Source organism: Triticum aestivum, chromosome 5D, assembly GCF_018294505.1.
Source record: "Triticum aestivum cultivar Chinese Spring chromosome 5D, IWGSC CS RefSeq v2.1, whole genome shotgun sequence".
In the NCBI taxonomy this organism is placed as follows: Eukaryota; Viridiplantae; Streptophyta; class Magnoliopsida; order Poales; family Poaceae; genus Triticum; species Triticum aestivum.
Window position 1 is genome coordinate 469,331,374 of NC_057808.1, and position 23,416 is coordinate 469,354,789.

The following is a 23,416-nucleotide window of genomic DNA, read 5'->3' on the forward strand; positions in this document are numbered from 1 at the left end:
ATAACGGGATCACATCATTAGGAGAATGATGTGATGGACAAGACCCAATCCTAAGCATAGCATAAAAGATCGTGTAGTTTCGTTTGCTAGAGCTTTTCCAATGTCAAGTATCTTTTCCTTAGACCATGAGATCGTGCAACTCCCGGATACCGTAGGAGTGCTTTGGGTGTGCCAAACGTCACAACGTAACTGGGTGACTATAAAGGTGCACTACGGGTATCTTCGAAAGTGTCTGTTGGGTTGGCACGGATCGAGACTGGGATTTGTCACTCCGTGTGACGGAGAGGTATCTCTGGGCCCACTCGGTAATGCATCATCATAATGAGCTCAATGTGACTAAGGCGTTAGTCACGGGATCATGCATTGCGGTACGAGTAAAGAGACTTGCCGGTAACGAGATTGAACAAGGTATTGGGATACCGACGATTGAATCTCGGGCAAGTAACATACCGATTGACAAAGGGAATTGCATACGGATTGATTGAATCCTCGACACCGTGGTTCATCCGATGATATCATCGTGGAACATGTGGGAGCCAACATGGGTATCCAGATCCCGCTGTTGGTTATTGACCGGAGAGGCGTCTCGGTCATGTCTGCATGTCTCCCGAACCCGTAGGGTCTACACACTTAAGGTCCGGTGACGCTAGGGTTGTAGAGATATATGTATGCGGAAACCCGAAAGTTGTTCGGAGTCCCGGATGAGATCTCGGACATCACGAGAGGTTCCGGAATGGTCCGGAGGTAAAGATTTATATATGGGAAGTCTTATTTTGGTCGCCTGAAAAGTTTCGCGCTTTATCGGTATTGTACCGGGAGTGCCGAAAGGGGTCCGGGGGTCCACCAGCCCCGGAGGGCCACATGGGCTGTAAGGGGTGCGCCTTGGCCTATATGGGCCAAGGGCACCAGCCCCAAGAGGCCCATGCGCAAGAGATAAGAGAAAAGGGAGAGTCCTAAAGGGGGAAGGCACCTCCGAGGTGCCTTGGGGGGGAAGGACTCCCCCCTGGCCGCACCCTTTCTTGGAGGAAGGGGCAAGGCTGCGCCCCCCCCCCTCTCCCTTGGCCCTATATATAGTGGGGGGAAGGGAGGGCAGCAACATCTAAGCCTTGGGCGCCTCCCTCCTCCCCTGCAACACCTCTCTCTCTCTCTCGCAGAAGCTCGGCGAAGCCCTGCCGGAGACCCGCTACATCCACCACCACGCCGTCGTGCTGTTGGATCTCCATCAACCTCTCCTTCCCCCTTGCTGGATCAAGAAGGAGGAGACGTTGCTGCACCGTACGTGTGTTGAACGCGGAGGTGCCGTCCGTTCGGCACTCGGTCATCGGTGATTTGGATCACGGCGAGTACGACTCCGTCATCCACGTTCATTGGAACGCTTCCGCTCGCGATCTACAAGGGTATGTAGATCCACTCCTTTCCCTTCGTTGCTAGTAGACTCCATAGATGCATCTTGGTGAGCGTAGGAAAATTTTAAATTATGCTACGATTCCCAACAGTGGCATCATGAGCCAGGTCTATGCGTAGTTACTATGCACGAGTAGAACACAAAGCAGTTGTGGGCGTTGAGTTTGCCAATTCTTCTTGCCGCTACTAGTCGTTTCTTGTTTCGGCAGCATTGTAGGATGAAGCGGCCCGGACCGACCTTACACGTACGCTTACGTGAGACAGGTTCCACCGACTGACATGCACTAGATGCATAAGGTGGCTAGCGGGTGTCTGTCTCTCCTACTTTAGTCGGAACAGATTCGATGAAAAGGGTCCTTATGAAGGGTAAATAGAAATTGGCAAATCACGTTGTGGTCATACGTAGGTAAGAAACGTTCTTGCTAGAAACCTACAAACCACGTAAAAAACTTGCAACAACAATTAGAGGACGTCTAACTTGTTTTTGCAGCAAGTGCTATGTGATGTGATATGGCCAGAAGATGTGATGAATGATATATGTGATGTATGAGATTGATCATATTCTTGTAATAGGAATCACGACTTGCATGTCGATGAGTATGACAACTGGCAGGAGCCATAGGAGTTGTCTTTATTATTTTGTATGACCTGCGTGTCATTGAATAACGCCATGTAAATTACTTTACTTTGTTGCTAAACGAGTTAGCCATAGAAGTAGAAGTAATCGTTGGCGTGACGACTTCATGAAGACACAATGATGGAGATCATGATGATGGAGATCATGGTGTCATGCCGGTGACGAAGATGATCATGGTGCCCCGAAGATGGAGATCAAAGGAGCATGATGATATTGGCCATATCATGTCACTATTTGATTGCATGTGATGTTTATCATGTTTTTGCATCTTATTTGCTTAGAACGACGGTAGTAAGTAAGATGATCCCTTATAATAATTTCAAGAAAGTGTTCACCCTAACTGTGCACCGTTGCGAAGGTTCGTTGTTTCGAAGCACCACGTGATGATCGGGTGTGATAGATTCTAACGTTCGAATACAACGGGTGTTGACGAGCCTAGCATGTACAGACATGGCCTCGGAACACACGCAATACACTTAGGTTGACTTGACGAGCCTAGAATGTACAGACATGGCCTCGGAACACGGAGGACCGAAAGGTCGAGCATGAGTCGTATAGAAGATACGATCTGTTGGAAATATGCCCTAGAGGCAATAATAAATGGTTATTATTATATTTCTGTGTTCATGATAATAGTCTTTTATTCATGCTATAATTGTATTGTCCGGAAATCGTAATACATGTGTGAATACATAGACCACAACCTGTCCCTAGTAAGCCTCTAGTTGACTAGCTCGTTGATCAACAGATAGTCATGGTTTCCTGACTATGGACATAGGATGTCATTGATAACGGGATCACATCATTAGGAGAATGATGTGATGGACAAGACCCAACTTAAGCATAGCATAAAAGATCGTGTAGTTTCGTTTGCTAGAGCTTTTCCAATGTCAAGTATCTTTTCCTTAGACCATGAGATCGTGCAACTCCCGGATACCGTAGGAGTGCTTTGGGTGTGCCAAACGTCACAACGTAACTGGGTGACTATAAAGGTGCATTACAGGTATCTCCGAAAGTGTCTGTTGGGTTGGCACGGATCGAGACTGGGATTTGTCACTCCGTGTGACGGAGAGGTATCTCTGGGCCCACTCGGTAATGCATCATCATAATGAGCTCAATGTGACTAAGGCGTTAGTCACGGGATCATGCATTGCGGTACGAGTAAAGAGACTTGCCGGTAACGAGATTGAACAAGGTATTGGGATACCAACGATCGAATCTCGGGCAAGTAACATACCGATTGACAAAGGGAATTGTATACGGGATTGATTGAATCCTCGACATCGTGGTTCATCCGATGAGATCATCGTGGAACATGTGGGAGCCAACATGGGTATCCAGATCCCGCTGTTGGTTATTGACCGGAGAGGCGTCTCGGTCATGTCTGCATGTCTCCCGAACCCGTAGGGTCTACACACTTAAGGTTCGGTGACGCTAGGGTTGTAGAGATATGTGTATGCGGAAACCCGAAAGTTGTTCGGAGTCCCGGATGAGATCCCGGACGTCACGAGGAGTTCCGAAATGGTCCGGAGGTAAAGAATTATATATAGGAAGTCAAGTTTCGGCCACCGGGAAAGTTTCGGGGGTTACCGGTATTGTACCGGGACCACCGGAAGGGTCCCGGGGGTCCACCGGGTGGGGCCACCTATCCCGGAGGGCCCCGTGGGCTGAAGTGGGAAGGGAACCAGCCCTAGTGGGCTGGGCGCCCCCCATGGGCCTCCCCCCTTGCGCCTAGGGTTGGGAACCCTAGGGTGGGGGGCTTCCCACTTGCCTTGGGGGGCAAGGTACCCCCCCCTGGCCGCCGCCCCCACCCTAGATGGGTTCTGGCCGGCGCCCCCCCTCCCAGGGGGCCTATATAAAGGGGGGAGGGAGGGCAGCAGGATCACAGCCTTGGGCGCCTCCCTCTCCCCCTGCAACACCTCTCTCTCTCGTATATGCTCGGCGAAGCCCTGCCGGCATCCCGCTACATCCACCACCACGCCGTCGTGCTGCTGGATCTCCATCAACCTCTCCTTCCCCCTTGCTGGATCAAGAAGGAGGAGACGTCGCTGCACCGTACATGTGTTGAACGCGGAGGTGCCGTCCGTTCGGCACTCGGTCATCGGTGATTTGAATCACGGCGAGTACGACTCCATCATCCACGTTCATTGGAACGCTTCCGCTCGCGATCTACAAGGGTATGTAGATGCACTCCTTTCCCCTCGTTGCTAGTATACTCCATAGATGCATCTTGGTGAGCGTAAGAAAATTTTAAAATTATGCTACGATTCCCAACAGTGGCATCATGAGCCAGGCCTATGCGTAGTTACTATGCACGAGTAGAACACAAACCAGTTGTGGGCGTTGAGTTTGCCAATTCTTCTTGCCGCTACTAGTCGTTTCTTGTTTCGGCGGCATTGTAGGATGAAGCGGCCCGGACCGACCTTACACGTACGCTTACGTGAGACAGGTTCCACCGATTGACATGCACTAGTTGCATAAGGTGGCGAGCGGGTGTCTGTCTCTCCTACTTTAGTCGGAACGGATTCGATGAAAAGGGTCCTTATGAAGGGTAAATATAAATTGGCAAATCACGTTGTGGTCATACATATGTAAGAAAACGTTCTTGCTAGAAACCTACAAACCACGTAAAAACTTGCAACAACAATTAGAGGACGTCTAACTTGTTTTTGCAGCAAGTGCTATGTGATGTGATATGGCCACAAGATGTGATGAATGATATATGTGATATATGAGATTGATCATATTCTTGTAATAGGAATCACGACTTGCATGTCGATGAGTATGACAACTGGCAGGAGCCATAGGAGTTGTCTTTATTATTTTGTATGACCTGCGTGTCATTGAATAACGCCATGTAATTTACTTTACTTTGTTGCTAAACGCGTTAGCCATAGAAGTAGAAGTAATCGTTGGCGTGACGACTTCATGAAGACACAATGATGGAGATCATGATGATGGAGATCATGGTGTCATGCCGGTGACGAAGATGATCATGGTGCCTCGAAGATGGAGATCAAAGGAGCATAATGATATTGGCCATATCATGTCACTATTTGGTTGCATGTGATGTTTATCATGTTTTTGCATCTTATTTGCTTAGAACGACGGTAGTAAGTAAGATGATCCCTTATGATAACATCAAGAGAAGTGTTCCCCCTAACTGTGCACCATTGCGAAGGTTCGTTGTTTCGAAGCACCACGTGATGATCGGGTGTGATAGATTCTAACGTTCGAATACAACGGGTGTTGACGAGCCTAGCATGTACAGACATGGCCTCGGAACACACGCAATACACTTAGGTTGACTTGACGAGCCTAGCATGTACAGACATGGCCTCGGAACACGGAGGACCGAAAGGTCGAGCATGAGTCGTATAGAAGATACGATCAACATGGAGATGTTCACCGATCTTGACTAGTCCGTCTCACGTGATGATCGGACACGGCCTAGTTAAATTCGGATCATGTATCACTTACATGACTAGAGGGATGTCTATCTGAGTGGGAGTTCATTATATAATTCGATTATATGAACTTAATTATCATGAACTTAGTCTAAAATCTTTACACTATGTCTTGTAGATCAAATGGCCAACGTTGTCCTCAATTTCAACGCGTTCCTAGAGAAAACCAAGCTGAAAGATGATGGCAGCAACTATACGGACTGGGTCCGAAACCTGAGGATCATCCTCATAGTAGCCAAGAAAGATTATGTCTTAGAAGCACCGCTAGGTGAAGCACCAATCCCTAAGAACCAAGACGTTATGAACGCTTGGCAGCAGCGTGCTGATGATTACTCCCTCGTTCAGTGCGGCATGCTTTACAGCTTAGAACTGGGTCTCCAAAAGCGTTTTGAGAAACATGGAGCATATGAGATGTTCGAGGAGCTGAAATTGGTTTTCCAAGCTCATGCCCGGGTCGAGAGATATGATGTCTCCGACAAGTTCTTCAGCTGTAAAATGGAGGAGAATAGTTCTGTTAGTGAGCACATACTCAGAATGTCTGGGTTGCACAACCACTTGTCTCAGCTGGGAGTTAATCTCCCGGATGACGCGGTCATTGACAGAATCCTTCAGTCACTTCCACCAAGCTACAAGAGCTTTGTGATGAACTTCAATATGCAAGGGATGGAAAAGACCATTCCTGAGGTATATTCAATGCTGAAATCAGCTGAGGTAGAGATCAGAAAAGAACATCAAGTGTTGACGGTGAATAAAACTACTAAGTTCAAGAAGGGCAAGGGTAAGAAGAACTTCAAGAAGGACGGCAAGGGAGTTGCCGCGCCCGGTAAGCCAGTTGCCGGGAAGAAGTCAAAGAATGGACCCAAGCCCGAGACTGAGTGCTTTTATTGCAAGGGAAGTGGTCACTGGAAGCGGAACTGCCCCAAATACTTAGCGGACAAGAAGAAGGCCGGCAACACCAAAGGTATATGTGATATACATGTAATTGATGTGTACCTTACCAGTACTCGTAGTAGCTCCTGGGTATTTGATACCGGTGCGGTTGCTCATATTTGTAACTCAAAACAGGAACTACGGAATAAACGGAGACTGGCGAAGGACGAGGTGACGATGCGCGTCGGGAATGGTTCCAAGGTCGATGTGATCGCTGTCGGCACGCTACCTCTGCATCTACCCACGGGATTAGTTTTAAACCTCAATAATTGTTATTTAGTGCCAGCTTTGAGCATGAACATTGTATCTGGATCTCGTTTAATTCGAGATGGCTACTCATTTAAATCCGAGAATAATGGTTGTTCTATTTATTTGAGAGATATATTTTATGGTCATGCCCCGTTGGTCAATGGTTTATTTTTGATGAATCTCGAACGTGATGTTACACATGTTCATAGTGTGAATACCAAAAGATGTAAAGTTGATAACGATAGTCCCACATACTTGTGGCACTGCCGCCTTGGTCACATTGGTGTCAAGCGCATGAAGAAGCTCCATGCAGATGGACTTTTGGAGTCTCTTGATTACGAATCATTTGACACGTGCGAACCATGCCTCATGGGTAAGATGACCAAGACTCCGTTCTCCGGAACAATGGCGCGAGCAACCAACTTATTGGAAATCATACATACCGATGTGTGCGGTCCAATGAGTGTTGGCCCGCGGAGGATATCGTTATGTTCTTACTCTCACTGATGACTTAAGTAGATATGGGTATGTCTACCTAATGAAACACAAGTCTGAAACCTTTGAAAAGTTCAAGGAATTTCGGAGTGAGGTCGAGAATCAACGTGACAGGAGAATAAAATTCTTACGATCAGATCGTGGTGGAGTATATTTAAGTCACGAATTTGGTGCACACTTAAGGAAATGTGGAATAGTTTCACAACTCACGCCACCTGGAACACCTCAGAGAAATGGTGTGTCCGAACTTCGTAATCGCACTCTATTGGATATGGTGCGATCTATGATGTCTCTTACCGATTTACCGCTCTCATTTTGGGGCTATGCTTTAGAGACTGCCGCATTCACTTTAAATAGGGCTCCATCGAAATCCATTGAGACGACACCGTATGAATTATGGTTTGGGAAGAAACCTAAGCTGTCGTTTCTAAAAGTTTGGGGATGCGATGCTTATGTCAAGAAACTTCAACCTGAAAAGCTCGAACCCAAGTCGGAAAAATGCGTCTTCATAGGATACCCTAAGGAAACTATTGGGTATACCTTCTACCTCAGATCCGAAGGCAAGATCTTCGTTGCCAAGAACGGGTCCTTTATGGAGAAGGGGTTTCTCTCGAAAGAATTGAGTGGGAGGAAAGTGGAACTTGATGAGGTGATAGTCACCCCTTCCGAACCGGAAAGTAGCGCAGCGCGGGAAAATGTTCCTGTGGTGCCTACACCGACTGGGGAGGAAGTTAATGATGATGATCATGAAGCTTCGGATCAAGTTGCTGCTGAACTTCGTAGGTCCACAAGGACACGTTCCGCACCAGAGTGGTACGGCAACCCTGTCCTGGAAATCATGTTGTTAGACAACGGTGAACCTTCGAACTATGAAGAAGCGATGGCAGGCCCGGATTCCGACAAATGGCTAGAAGCCATGAAATCCGAGATAGGATCCATGTATGAAAACGAAGTATGGACTTTGACTGACTTGCCTGATGATCGGCGAGCCATAGAAAACAAATGGATCTTTAAGAAGAAGACGGACGCGGATGGTAATGTGACCATCTATAAGGCTCGACTTGTCGCTAAGGGTTATCGACAAGTTCAAGGGGTTGACTACGATGAGACTTTCTCAGCCGTAGCGAAGCTGAAGTCCGTCGAATCATGTTAGCAATTGCCGCATACTATGATTATGAGATATGGCAGATGGATGTCAAAACGGCATTCCTTAATGGCTTCCTTAAGGAAGAGTTGTATATGATGCAGCCGGAAGGTTTTGTCGATCCTAAGAATGCTAACAAAGTATGCAAGCAACAGCGCTCAATCTATGGGCTGGTGCAAGCATCTCGGAGTTGGAACATTCGCTTTGATGAGATTATCAAAGCGTTTGGGTTTACACAGACTTATGGAGAAGCCTGTGTTTACAAGAAAGTGAGTGGGAGCTCTGTAGCATTTCTCATATTATATGTGGATGACATATTATTGATGGGAAATGATATAGAATTCTTGGAAAGTATAAAGACCTATTTGAATAAGTGTTTTTCAATGAAGGACCTTGGAGAAGCTCCTTATATATTAGGCATCAAGATCTATAGAGATAGATCAAGACGCCTCATTGGTCTTTCACAGAGTACATACCTTGACAAGATATTGAAGAAGTTCAATATGGATCAGTCCAAGAAGGGGTTCTTGCCTGTATTGCAAGGTGTGCAGTTGAGCACGGCTCAATGCCCGACCACGGCAGAAGATAGAGAAAAGATGAGTGTCATCCCCTATGCCTCGGCCATAGGGTCTATTATGTATGCCATGCTGTGTACCAGACCTGATGTAAACCTTGCCGTAAGTTTGGTAGGAAGGTACCAAAGTAATCCCGGCATGGAACACTGGACAGCGGTCAAGAATATCCTAAAGTACCTGAAGAGGACTAAGGATATGTTTCTCGTTTATGGAGGTGACGAAGAGCTCGTCGTAAAGGGTTACGTCGACGCTAGCTTCGACACATATCTGGATGACTCGAAGTCACAGACCGGATACGTGTATATTTTGAATGGAGGAGCAGTAAGCTGGTGCAGTTGCAAGCAAAGCGTCGTGGCGGGATCTACATGTGAAGCGGAGTACATGGCAGCCTCGGAGGCAGCACAGGAAGCAGTCTGGATGAAGGAGTTCATTACCGACCTAGGGGTGATTCCCAATGCGTCGGGCCCAATGACTCTCTTCTGTGACAACACTGGAGCCATTGCCCTTGCGAAGGAGCCCAGGTTTCACAGGAAGACCAGGCATATCAAGCGTCGCTTCAACTCCATTCGTGAAAGTGTTCAAAATGGAGACATAGATATTTGTAAAGTACATACGGACCTGAATGTAGCAGATCCGTTGACTAAACCTCTCCCTAGAGCAAAACATGATCAACACCAGGACGCAATGGGTGTTCGATTCATCACAATGTAACTAGACTATTGACTCTAGTGCAAGTGGGAGACTGTTGGAAATATGCCCTAGAGGCAATAATAAATGGTTATTATTATATTTCTTTGTTCATGGTAATTGTCTATTATTCATGCTATAATTGTATTGTTCGGAAATCGTAATACATGTGTGAATACATAGACCACAACGTGTCCCTAGTAAGCCTCTAGTTGACTAGCTCGTTGATCAACAGATAGTCATGGTTTCCTGTCCATGGACATTGGATGTCATTGATAACAGGATCACATCATTAGGAGAATGATGTGATGGACAAGACCCAATCCTAAGCATAGCATAAAAGATCGTGTAGTTTCGTTTGCTAGAGCTTTTCCAATGTCAAGTATCTTTTCCTTAGACCATGAGATCGTGCAACTCCCGGATACCGTAGGAGTGCTTTGGGTGTGCCAAACGTCACAACGTAACTGGGTGACTATAAAGGTGCACTACGGGTATCTTCGAAAGTGTCTGTTGGGTTGGCACGGATCGAGACTGGGATTTGTCACTCCGTGTGACGGAGAGGTATCTCTGGGCCCACTCGGTAATACATCATCATAATGAGCTCAATGTGACTAAGGCGTTAGTCACGGGATCATGCATTGCGGTACGAGTAAAGAGACTTGCCGGTAACGAGATTGAACAAGGTATTGGGATACCGACGATCGAATCTCGGGCAAGTAACATACCGATTGACAAAGGGAATTGTATACGGGATTGATTGAATCCTCGACATCGTGGTTCATCCGATGAGATCATCGTGGAACATGTGGGAGCCAACATGGGTATCCAGATCCCGCTGTTGGTTATTGACCGGAGAGGCGTCTCGGTCATGTCTGCATGTCTCCCGAACCCGTAGGGTCTACACACTTAAGGTTCGGTGACGCTAGGGTTGTAGAGATATGTGTATGCGGAAACCCGAAAGTTGTTCGGAGTCCCGGATGAGATCTCGGACATCACGAGGAGTTCCGGAATGGTCCGGAGGTGAAGAATTATATATAGGAAGTCAAGTTTCGGCCACCGGGAAAGTTTCGGGGGTTACCGGTATTGTACCGGGACCACCGGAAGGGTCCCGGGGGTCCACCGGCTGGGGCCACCTATCCCGGAGGGCCCCGTGGGATGAAGTGGGAAGGGAACCAGCCCCTAGTGGGTTGGGCGCCCCCCCATGGGCCTCCCCCCTTGCGCCTAGGGTTGGGAACCCTAGGGTGGGGGGCTTCCCACTTGCCTTGGGGGGCAAGGTACCCCCCCCCCCCGGCCGCCGCCCCCCACCCTAGATGGGTTCTGGCCGGCGCCCCTCCTCCCAGGGGACCTATATAACGGGCGGGGAGGGAGGGCAGCAGGATCACAGCCTTGGGCGCCTCCCTCTCCCCCTGCAACACCTCTCTCTCGCGTATATGCTCGGCGAAGCCTTGCCGGCATCCCGCTACATCCACCACCACGCCGTCGTGCTGCTGGATCTCCATCAACCTCTCCTTCCCCCTTGCTGGATCAAGAAGGAGGAGACATTGCTGCACCGTACGTGTGTTGAACGCGGAGGTGCCTTCCGTTCGGCACTCGGTCATCGGTGATTTGAATCACGGCGAGTACGACTCCGTCATCCACGTTCATTGGAACGCTTCCGCTCGCGATCTACAAGGGTATGTAGATGCACTCCTTTCCCCTCGTTGCTAGTATACTCCATAGATGCATCTTGGTGAGCGTAAGAAAATTTTAAAATTATGCTACGATTCCCAACACCTCATCCTATCCGGCATCAAGCCACGGATAGTAGAGCCCCTCGTCCGTTCACCCGGCAGCTGGCTCGATGAGTTTCCGTCCGTCCTCTGGAGTCTCTGCACAACGCCAAACCGGTCGACCGGGTTCACACCGTTCTTCCTCGTCTATGGAGCAGAAGCCGTCATCCCGACCGACATCGAGTTTGACTCACCGCGAGTCGTGATGTACACCAAAGCCCAAGCCAAGGAAGCCCGTGAAGACGGCGTCGACCTGCTCGAAGAAGCGCACCTTTTTTCCCTTAGCCGATCTGCCATTTACCAGCAAGGTCTGAGGCACTACCATAGCTAGAAGATCAAGCCCCTCGTGTCTCATGAGGGAGACCTCGTCCTTCGGCTTGTCCAGCAGCAAGCTGGCCAGCACAAGTTGGCCTCCCCATGGGGGGGGCTTCATCGTCAGCAAAGCCCTGTGCGACCGCAATGCCTACTACCTCATCGACTCTCGCAAGCCGAACAAGCGCAAGAGAGATTCCGCCGGCGAAGAGACAAGCTGGCCCTGGAATGCAGAACTCCTCCACCCGTTTTACAGTTAGTTGTATGCACGTATGTATCACTGCCTTTTGTAATCATATGAAAAACTATGGGACCCCCGAACGACACTCGGGGGGGGCTGCCTTTTCCTACCAAGTTATTGTGTTCCACACAACCTTGCAAATTCTCTTAAAAAACCTCCGCCGCCGGGTTGACCCGCTCAACCCGGGGGCTCGGGGGCTGGCCGGCTTGGCCACCACCCGCCATCCTCCTTAGCACATCCTGGCGTGTCCAGGCAACCTAGGCCCTCCACGTTGCCCAATGCCACAGACCGACTTTGGCTGATGGTCCGCAAGAACTATGGGCCAAAGCACCTACACGCCGCAGAATGCTAAGTTGGGCAAGCCGGATTGACCAACCTGGCCCCACCGCACTAAGTTGCCGCACGACCGGCTGCTCGCCAGCCGGCCCAGTGCGTGTTTCGCTTGCGCTCAACGTTCGAAGGGCATAAGTACTGCGCATTCTTTCCAAGGACCGAACTCCTTGTCACAGACCGGAACCCGGCTGTTCGACTCGCGGGGGGGGGGGGGAGGTCCAAGGAAGGGCCAAGACAGGAAAAAGCTTAGAAAACAAAGAACAAAGGCGCAAACATTCACAAAAATATTTACATCACCAAATGGGCCCAAGGCCAAAGTTCATTACATTCACTAACACCCTAGTGAGTGGGTGGAACTGCTACCTAACAGAAACGCTAAAGAAAACAGGACGCGTCGGCTTCAAATAGCTCTAGCGTCGGGTTGCGCGACCGCCGAATCCTCCTCGGTGGCCCCCGGGTTCATCGAGGTGCCGGTATCAGCCAACCCGGCGTCCTCGTCCGCATAGGGGACTGACTCCTCAGAGCTGCCTTCTGGGTTGTCCAGCAGCAGGACGAAGTCATCAGGCGGCACCACCTCGCCGTCGTCGTTCAGCTCCGGCTGGAACTCGTCGTGGAACGTGAACGAGGCCAGGTAGCTGGTCCTGGCGGTAATCCGGCCCGCCTCCGCTTGCAGCTGGGGCTCCGCGCCGGCTCATTGGGCCACTAGCTGGTCGAGCGCCAAGTCCAGATACCAGGACATGACAAACCGGAGTGCCATGTCGGCGCTGGCACGGGCGGCAGAGACGCGCCAGACATGAAGCCGCTCTGGTCCGGCTTCCAGCCACCGCGCCATGCGGGTAAAGCTTTTGGGCGCAGCGGCGACAGGCCACAGGGCCGTCGTCATCCCCACGCCATCCGAGGAGACCCGCGCCATCTGCTCGCCCAAGACCTGCAGACGGGCCTCGGCAGCGTTCATGATCTCCGAGAAGCTACAGGGAACGTTTGGGTCGAGACTGGCATCCGTTGAACACGAGCGGCCTCCTCTGCCATCCTCTGTGTCTCCGGAAAGTGCCCTATGAAGAAGAAAAACAAGACAGTCAGCAACGAAAAAGACAAAGACGGCTCCTCGACCCGGCGAAATCAACAAAGAGGAACTTACTGATGAAGGCCTCGTCTAGGCGCTGCGCTTCAAGCAACATACCATGCCGCTCCCGATTTCCGGCACGGTCACGTGCTTCAAGCGCCTTCTCTAGTTCAACGCCCTTGTCGATGGCCGCCTTCAGCTCGGCGTCCTTGGCAGCGGCCTCCTTCTTGTGGTCCTCCTTGAGACGGCGGAGCTCCGCCTGGTGGGCCTCCGCCGTCTTGGCGGCCTCCGCCTTCAGGCGCTCCACCTCGGCCTGAAGCTGGCCCTTGTCGTTGGCCGGCTTCGGCGAGTGCCTGCTGGGCCTCTGCCGTCAGGCGCTCCACCTCGGCCTTGAGCCGGCTATTGTCGCCAGCCAGCTGCTCACGCTGCCGGCCAGCTTCAACAAGCGCCCGCAGGGGTTTCGCCGTCTCCGCCTGCTGCTCTCCCGCCTCAACCCGGAGCTGGCCGGCGGAGGCAACGGCCAAGTCGTGCTGATGGCCAGCTCTGGTCAGCCGGGTTCGCCAAGCCGACACCCCGGCTGCAGCAACCGCACAACAAAAGTTCAGAGTCAAGACAGAAAAAAGCAAGAACACTTTAAGATTCGACCCAACTACTAAGTAGTTGGCCCGAATCTTGGGGGCTACACCCAGTGGGTGCGCTCGCGCGCCCCCACTAAGAGCGCTCAAGAAAAACATACCTTCAGCAAGACGGAGCACCTCCTCCTTGGCGGCAAACTGCGCCATGAGCTGCTGGTGCTTCTCCAGGAGCCGGTTGTAAACAGTGACCCGATAAGCATCCAGTTGCTGCGAAAAAGCAAGAATCAACACAATACAAAGCATTTGAAGATTCGACCCAACTACTACGTAGTTGGCCCGGATCTCGGGGGCTACACCCAGTGGGTGCGCTAGCGCGCCCCCACTAAACTAGCTGCAAGAAAAGAAGTCGGAAGGAAGAAAACTTACAAACACGGCGTGCTCCAGCTCCCGTGCCCGCTCCGTTTCCACCTGAGCGAAGGCCTGAATCCGGTCCGCCCGCCGGTGGAGGCCCTGGCTCACGGCGGCCATACCCGCCTCCTCCTGCGTCATGGGCCCGAAGATGGGCTGGCTGGGCCCAGCTCGGACCTGCCGCGACCCAGCGATGGGACGACCTCCCGCCACCGTCGGTGGCTGCCTGACCACCAGGGCGCGCTTGCCGCTCGCTGTCTCCTCCGTGGTCGGCGTCCCCTCCGGCATGCCGTCCGACGTCGCCATCGGCACCGCGTCCGGCATCTCTTGCGGCGCCGTGTCCAGTGTCGCCTGCGGCACCGACTCCTGCGGCGCCCCTTCCATCGGCGCCTGAGATGCCCCGTCCGCCGTCACCTGCGGCGTCTCCTCCAAGGCGACCCCGCCTTCGCCTCCAACCGCACGACCTCGCCAGTCCGCGGCGGGGTGTCGTCATCATCGATCTGAACGACCACCCGGCCGGCCGGGTCGCGTCTCTCCTCCATCGCCGGAACGACGGCCGTTCCTGCCGGCTCCGCACCCACCGACGGCTCCGGCCACGGCGACCAGGCCTGGGCCTCCTCCTCCAGCTCCTCCATCACCTTGTTCTGGTCCCGCCAGGCGCAGCGCTCCGCGTCTTCCAGATCAAGGCCGAGGTCCTCTGCGGCCGAGTCCTCGGGCCGGTCGATGGCGCTGCTCCAGATTCGCCGGAACGGGAGTTTGCCCCCGAACGCCGCGTCCACCGCCACTAGCGCCAGCGACAATGGTGACCTGAATCACAGCGAAGATAAGCATAAGGAAGGAACGGCTCGGCAGCTCGCCCGAGTCAGCAAGAAAACTTACCCGGCCGCTATCGGGACGGTCGGCCTCGTCGCCACTACCGAGGTGGCGCGATGCCTCTTCTTGGCGGGTGAATTGACACCGGCGGATGGGTTCGCCGCGTGCTTGGCGGACGGTTTCCTCCGGGCCATGTCTTTTTTCCCATGAGGCCGGCCGACTGGTGCCAGCGCATGCGACGACCCAGCCCCGGTCCCGTCACCGCCTCCTCCCCTCGGGGGCGTTGTACCATTTGCGTGCGTCAAATCCCCCGCACCCTCCTCCAGCCAATTGAAGGAAATATGCCCTAGAGGCAATAATAAAGTTGTTATTTTATATTGCCTTATATCATGATAAATGTTTATTATTCATGCTAGAATGGTATTAACCGGAAACTTGATACATGACTGGATACATAGACAAAACACCGTGTCCCTAGTAAGCCTCTACTAGACTAGCTCGTTAATCGAACATGGTTAAGTTTCCTAACCATAGACATGTGTTGTCATTTGATGGACGGGATCACATCATTAGGAGAATGATGTGATGGACAAGACCCATTCATTAGCATAGCATATTGATCATTCAGTTTTACTGCTATTGCTTTCTTCATGTCAAATACATATTTCTTCGACTATGAGATTATGCAACTCCCGGATACCGGAGGAATGCCTTGTGTGCTATCAAATGTCACAACGTAACTGGGTGATTATAAAGATGCTCTACAGGTATCTCCGAAGGTGTTTGTTGGGTTGGCATAGATCGAGATTAGGATTTGTCACTCCGAGTATCGGAGAGGTATCTCTGGGCCCTCTCGGTAATACACATCATAAGAAGCCTTGCAAGCAAAGTGACTAATGAGTTAGTTGCAGGATGATGTATTATGGAACGAGTAAAGGGAGTTGCCGGTAACGAGATTGAACTAGGTATGAAGATACCGACGATCGAATCTTGGGCAAGTAACATACCGATGGGCAAAGGGAATTACTTATGTTGTCATAACGATTCGACCGATAAAGATCTTCGTAGAATATGTAGGAGCCAATGTGGGCATCCAGGTTCCGCTATTAGTTATTGAACGGAGAGGTGTCTCGGTCATTTCTACATAGTTCTCGAACCGTAGGTCCGCACGCTTAACGTTCGATGACGATATAGTATTATATGAGTTATGTAATTTGGTGACCGAATGTAGTTCGAAGTCCCGAATGAGATCACGGACATGACGAGGAGTCTCTAAATGGTCGAGAGGGAAAGATTTATATATAGGACGATGGTATTCGGACACCGAAAGTGTTCCGGAGGGTACCGGGTACATATAGGGTCACCGGAAGGGGTTCCGGGCACCCCCCCGACAAAGATATGGGCTTAATGGGCCAAGGGAGGGACAGACCAGCCCACAAGGGGCTGGTGCGCCCCTCCACCAGGCCGGCCAGCCCTAGGGAAAGGAAAGGGAGGAGGGAAAGTCCCTCCTTCCTTCCCCTCCTCAAGGGAGAAAGGAAAGGGGGGGCACCTCCCCCTTCCTTCCCCTGGCGCCTATACAAGGAAGCAGGGCCGAAGCAGGGCAGGAGCCCAAGTGGGATTCGGCCCCACTTGGGGAACCCCTTTGCCTCTCCCCTTTCCCTCCCACCTATATATATGAGGAGGGGGCGCCTAGCACAAACAACATCAATTGTTAGTCGTATGCGGCGCCCCCCTCCACAGTTATGCCTCCGGTCATATCTTCGTAGTGCTTAGGCGAAGCCCTGCGCGAATCACTTCACCATCACCACGCCATCGTGCTGACAGAACTCATCTACTACCTCAACAGCTTGCTGGATCAAGAAGGCGAGGGACGTCACCGAGCTGAACGTGAGCAGAACTCGGAGGTGTCGTACGTTCGGTACTCGATTGGTGGATCACGAAGAAAGTTCGACTACATCAACTGCATTTTTAAATGCTTCCGCTTACGGTCTACGAGGTTATGTTGACACACTCTCCCCCTTGTTGCTATGCATCTCCTAGATAGATCTTGCGTGAGCGTAGGAATTTTTTGAAATTGCTTGCTACGTTTCCCAACAGTGGTATCGAAGCCAGGTTTATGCGTAGATGATATGCACGATTAGAACACAAAGAGTTGTGGGCGGTGATAGCCATACTGCTTACCACCAACGTCTTATTTTGATTCAGCGGTATTGTGGGATGAAGCGGCCCGGACCAACCTTACATGTCCACGTACATGAGACCGATTCCACCGACAGACATGCAACTAGTTTTGCATAAAGGTGGCTGGCGGGTGTCTGTTTCTCCTACTTTAGTTGAATCGAATTTGACTGCGACCGGTCCTTTAAGAAGGTTAAAACAACAAACTTGACGAAACACCATTATGGTTTTGTGCGTAGGTAAGAACGGTTCTTGCTAGAAGCCCGTAGCAGCCACGTAAAACTTGCAACAACAAAGTAGAGGACGTCTAACTTGTTTTTGCAAGGCATGTTGTGATGTGATATGGTCAAGACATGATGTGATATACGTTATTGTATAAGATGATCATGTTTTGTAAAAGTTATCGGCAACCGGCAGGAGCCTTATGGTTGTCTCTTTATTGTATGAAAATGCAAACGCCATGTAATTGCTTTACTTTATCACTATGCGTTAGCGATAGTTGTAGAAGCAATAGTTGGCGAGACGACCACGGCGCAAAGATGGAGATCAAGGTGTCTAGCCAGTGACGATGGAGATCATGACAATGCTTTGGAGATGGAGATCAAAAGCACAAGATGATGATGGCCATGTCATGTCACATATTTTGATTGCATGTGATATTTATCTTTTATGCATCTTATTTTGCGTAGTACAGCGGCAGCATTATAAGATGATCCCTTAACTAAATTTCAAGGTATAAGTGTTCTCCCTGAGTATGCACCCTTGCGACAGTTCGTCGTGTTGAGACACCACATGATGATTGGGTGTGATAGACTCTACGTTCATATACAACGGGTGCAAGACAGTTTTGCACATGCGGAATACTTGGGTTAAACTTAACAACCCTAGAATGTACAGACATGGCCTCGGAACACTGGAGACCGAAAGGTCGAACGTGAATCATATAGTAGATATGATCAACATAGAGATGTTCACCATTGATGACTACCCCATCTCACGTGATGATCGGACATGGGTTAGTTGATTTGGATCACCTATCACTTAGATGACTTGAGGAATGTCTATTTAAGTGGGAGTTCATTAGTAATTTGATTAATTGAACTTAATTTATCATAAACTTAGTCCTGATAGTATTTGCAAATTATGTTGTAGATCAATAGCTCGAGATGTAGCTCCCCATTTATTTTTGATATGTTCCTAGAGAAAAATAATTTGAAAGATGATAGTAGCAATGATGCGGCCTGGGTTCATGATCTGAGGATTATCCTCATTGTTGTACAGAAGAATTTTGTCCTTGATGCACCGCTAGGTGACAGACCAATTGCAGGAGCAGATGTAGATGTTATGAATGTTTGGCAAGCTCGATATGATGACTACTTGATAGTTTGGTGTGCCATGCTTTACGGCTTAGAACCGGGACTTCAAAAACGTTTTGAACACCACGGAACATATGAGATGTTCCAAGAGCTGAAATCGGTATTTCAGACTCATGCCCATGTCGAGAGGTATGAGACCTCTAACAAGTACTTTGCCTACAAGATGGGGGCGAATAGCTCAACCAGTGAGCATGTGCTCAGAATGTCTGGGTACTACAATCACTTCAATCAAGTGGGAGTTAATCTTCCGGATAAGATAGTGATTGACAGATTTCTCTAGTGACTATCACCAAGCTACTAGAACTTCGTGATGAACTATAATGTGGAAGGGATAACAGAAAGGATTCCTGAGCTCTTCGCGATGCTGAATTCAGCGAAGGTAGAAATCAAGAAAGAGCATCAAGTGTTGATGGTTAACAAGACCACTAGTTTCAAGAAAAAGGGCAAAGGAAAAGAAAGGGAACTTCAAGAAGAATGGAAAGCAAGTTTCCACTCCCGTGAAGAAGCCCAAAGCTAGACCTAAGCCTGAAACTAAGTGTTTCTACTGCAAAGGAAATGGTCACTGGAAGCGGAACTGCCCCAAATACTTGGCGGATAAGAAAGATGGCAATGTGAACGAAACTATGTTTTGTATACATGTTATTGATGTGTACCTTACTAGTGTTTGTAGTAACCCCTGGGTATTAGATACCAGTTCAGTTGCTAAGATTAGTAACTCGAAACAGGAGTTGCAGAATAAAAAGAGACTAGTTACGGGCGAGGTGACGATGTGTGTTGGAAATGATTCCAAGGTTGATATGATCACCATCGCACACTCCCTCTACCTTCAGGATTAGTGTTGAATCTAAATAAATGTTATTTGGTGTTTACGTTGAGCATAAATATGATTTGATCATGTTTATTGCAATATGGTTATTCATTTAAGTCAGAGAATAATTGTTGTTCTGTTTACATGAATAAAACCTTCTATGGTCATGCACCCAATGTAAATGGTTTATTGAATCTCGATCGTAGTGATACACATATTCATAATATTGATGCCAAAAGATGCAAAGTTGATAATGATAGTTCAACATATTTGTGGCACTGCCGTCTAGGTCATATTGGTGTAAAGCGCATGAAGAAACTCCATGCTGATGGACTTTTGGAATAACTTGATTATGAATCATTTGATACTTGCGAACCATGCCTCATGGGCAAGATGACTAAAACTCCATTCTCCGGAACAATGGAGCGAGCCAATGACTTATTGGAAATAATACATACCGATGTATGCGGTCCGATGAGTGTTGAGGCACGCGGCGGGTATCGTTATTTTCTGACCTTCACAGATGATTTGAGCAGATATGGGTATATCTACTTAATGAAACACAAGTCTGAAACATTTGAAAAGTTCAAGGAATTTCATAGTGAAGTGGAGAATCATCGTAACAACAAAATAAGGTTTCTACGATCTGATCACAGAGGTGAATATTTGAGTTACGGGTTTGGCCTTCATTTGAAAAAATGTGGAATAGTTTCACAACTCACACCACCTGGAACACCACAATGTAATGGTGTGTCCGAATGTCGTAATCGTACTTTGTTAGATATGGTGCGATCTATGATGTCTCTTACCGATTTATCACTATCGTTTTGGGCTTACGCATTAGAGACAGCTGCATTCATGTTAAATAGGGCACCATCTAAATCCGTTGAGACGACACCATATGAACTGTGGTTTGGCAAGAAACCTAAGCTGTCGTTTCTTAAAGGTTTGGGGTTGCGACACTTATGTCAAAAGGCTTCAGCCTGATAAGCTCGAACCCAAATTTGAAAAGTGCATCTTCATAGGATACCCTAAGGAAACAATTGGGTACACCTTCTACTACACATCCGAAGGCAAGATCTTTGTTGCCGAGAATGGAACCTTTCTAGAGAAGGGGTTTCTCTCGAAAGAAGTGAGTGGGAGGAAAGTAGAACTTGATGAGGTAATTGTACCTTCTCTCAAATTGGAAAGTAGCACATCAGTGAAATCCGTTCCCGTGATGCCTACACCAACTAGAGAGGAAGCTAATGATGATGATCATGTAACATCGGATCAAGTTATTACTGGACCTCGTAGGTTGAACAGAGCACGTTCCGCACCAGAGTGGTATGGTAATCCTGTCCTGGAAGCATGTTATTAGACCATGGTGAACTTACGAACTATGAAGAAGCTATGATGAGCCCGGATTCCGACAGATGGCTTGAGGCCATGAAATCTAAGATAGGATCCACGTATGAGAAAAAAGTATGGACTTTGGTGGACTTGCCCAATGATCGGCAAGCCATTGAGAATAAATGGATCTTCAAGAGGAAGACGGACGCTGATGGTAGTGTTACTATCTGTAAAGCTTGACTTGTCGCAAAAGGTTTTTCGACAAGTTCAAGGTGTTCACTACGATGAGATTTTCTCACTCATAGCGATGCTTAAGTCTGCCCTAATCATGTTAGCAATTGCCGCGTTTTAAGAAATCTGGCAAATGGATGTCAAAACTCTATTACTTAACGGTTTTCTTAAAGAAGAGTTGTATATGATGCAACCAAAAGGTTTTGTCGATCCTAAAGGTGCTAACAAAGTGTGCAAACTCCAGCAATCCATCTATGGACTGGTGCAAGCATCTCAGAGTTGGAATATACGCTTTGATAAGGTGATCAAAGCATATGGTTTTATACAGACTTATGGTGAAGCTTCTATTTATAAGAAAGTTAGTGGGAGCTCTATAGCATTTCTGATATTATATGTGGTTGACATATTGTTGATTGGAAATGATGTAGAATTTTTTGATAGCATAGAAGGATATTTGAATAAGAATTTTTCAATGAAAGACCTCGGTGAAGCTGCTTACATATTGGGCATCAAGATCTATAGAGATAGATCAAGACGCTTGATAATACTTTCAATGAGTACATACCTTGACAAGATTTTGAAGGAGTTCAAAATGGATCAGTCAAAGAAGGAGTTCTTGCCTGTATTGTAAGGTGTGAAGTTGAGTAAAGACTCAAAACCCGACCACAACAGAAGATAAAGACAGAATGAAAAGTCATTCCCTATGCCTCAGCCATAGATTCTATAAAGCATGCCATGCTATGTACCAAACCTGTTGTGTACCTTGCCATGAGTTTGGCAAGGGGGTACAATAGTGATCCAGGAATAGATCACTGGACAGCGGTTAAAATTATCCTTCGTTACCTTAAAGAGGACTCAGGAAATGTTTCTCGGTTATGAGGTGATAAAGAGTTCGTCGTAAAGAGTTACGTCGATGCAAGCTTTGACACTGATCTAGATGACTCTAAGTCTCAATCTAGATACGCATTGAACGTGAGAGCAATTAGCTAGAGTAGCTCCATGCAGAGCATTGTAGACATAGAAATTTGCATAATACATACGGATCTGAATATGTCAGACCCGTTGACTGAACTTCTCTCACAAGCAAAACATGATCACACCTTATTACTCTTTGGGTGTTGATCATATAGCGATGTGAACTAGATTATTGACTCTTGTAAACCCTTTGGGTGCTGGTCACATGGCGATGTGAACTATGGGTATTAATCACAAAAAGATGTGAACTATTGGTGTTAAATCACATGGCGATGTGAACTAGATTATTGACTCTAGTGCAAGTGGGAGACTGAAGGAAATATGCCCTAGAGACAATAATAAAGTTGTTATTTTATATTCCTTATATCATGATAAATGATTATTATTCATGCTAGAATTTTATTAACCGGAAACTTGATACATGTGTGGATACATAGACAAAACACGGTGTCCCTAGTAAGCCTCTACTAGACTAGGTCGTTAATCAAACATGGTTAAGTTTCCTAACCATAGACCTGTGTTGTCATTTGATGAACGGGATCACATCATTAGGAGAATGATGTGATGGACAAGACCCATCCGTTAGCATAGCATATTGATCATTCAGTTTTATTGCTATTGCTTTCTTCATGTCAAATACATATTACTTCGACTATGAGGCAACTCCCTAATAGCGGAGCAATGCCTTGTGTGCTATCAAACGTCACAACGTAACTGGGTGATTATAAAGATGCTCTACATGTATCTCCGAAGGTGTTTGTTGGGTTGGCATAGATCGAGATTAGGATTTGTCACTCTGATTATGGGAGAGGTATCTCTGGGCCCTCTCGGTAATACACATCATAAGAAGCCTTGCAAGCAAAGTGACTAATGAATTAGTTGCAGGATGATGTATTACAGAACGAGTAAAGAGACTTGTCGGTAACGAGATTGAAAAAGGTATGCAGATACCGACGATCTAATCTCAGGCAAGTAACATACCGATGGACAAAGGGCATTACGTATGTTGTCATAACGGTTCGACCGATAAAGATCTTCATAGAATAGATCTTCGTAGAATATGAAGGACCCAATATGGGCATCCAGGTTCCGCTATTGGTTATTGACCGGAGAGGTGTCTCGGTCATGTCTACATGGTTCTCGAACCCGTAGGGTCCGCACGCTTAACGTTCGATGACGATATAGTATTATATGAGTTATGTGCTTTGGTGACTGAATGTTGTTCAGAGTCCCAAATGAGATCACAGACATGACGAGGAGTCTCAAAATGATCGAGAGGTAAAGATTGATATATGGGACGATGGTATTCAGTCACCGGAAGTGTTCCGGAGGGTACCGGGTACATATAGGGTCACCGGAAGGGGTTTCGGGCACCCCCGACAAAGATATGGGCTTAATGGGCCAAGGAAGGGAT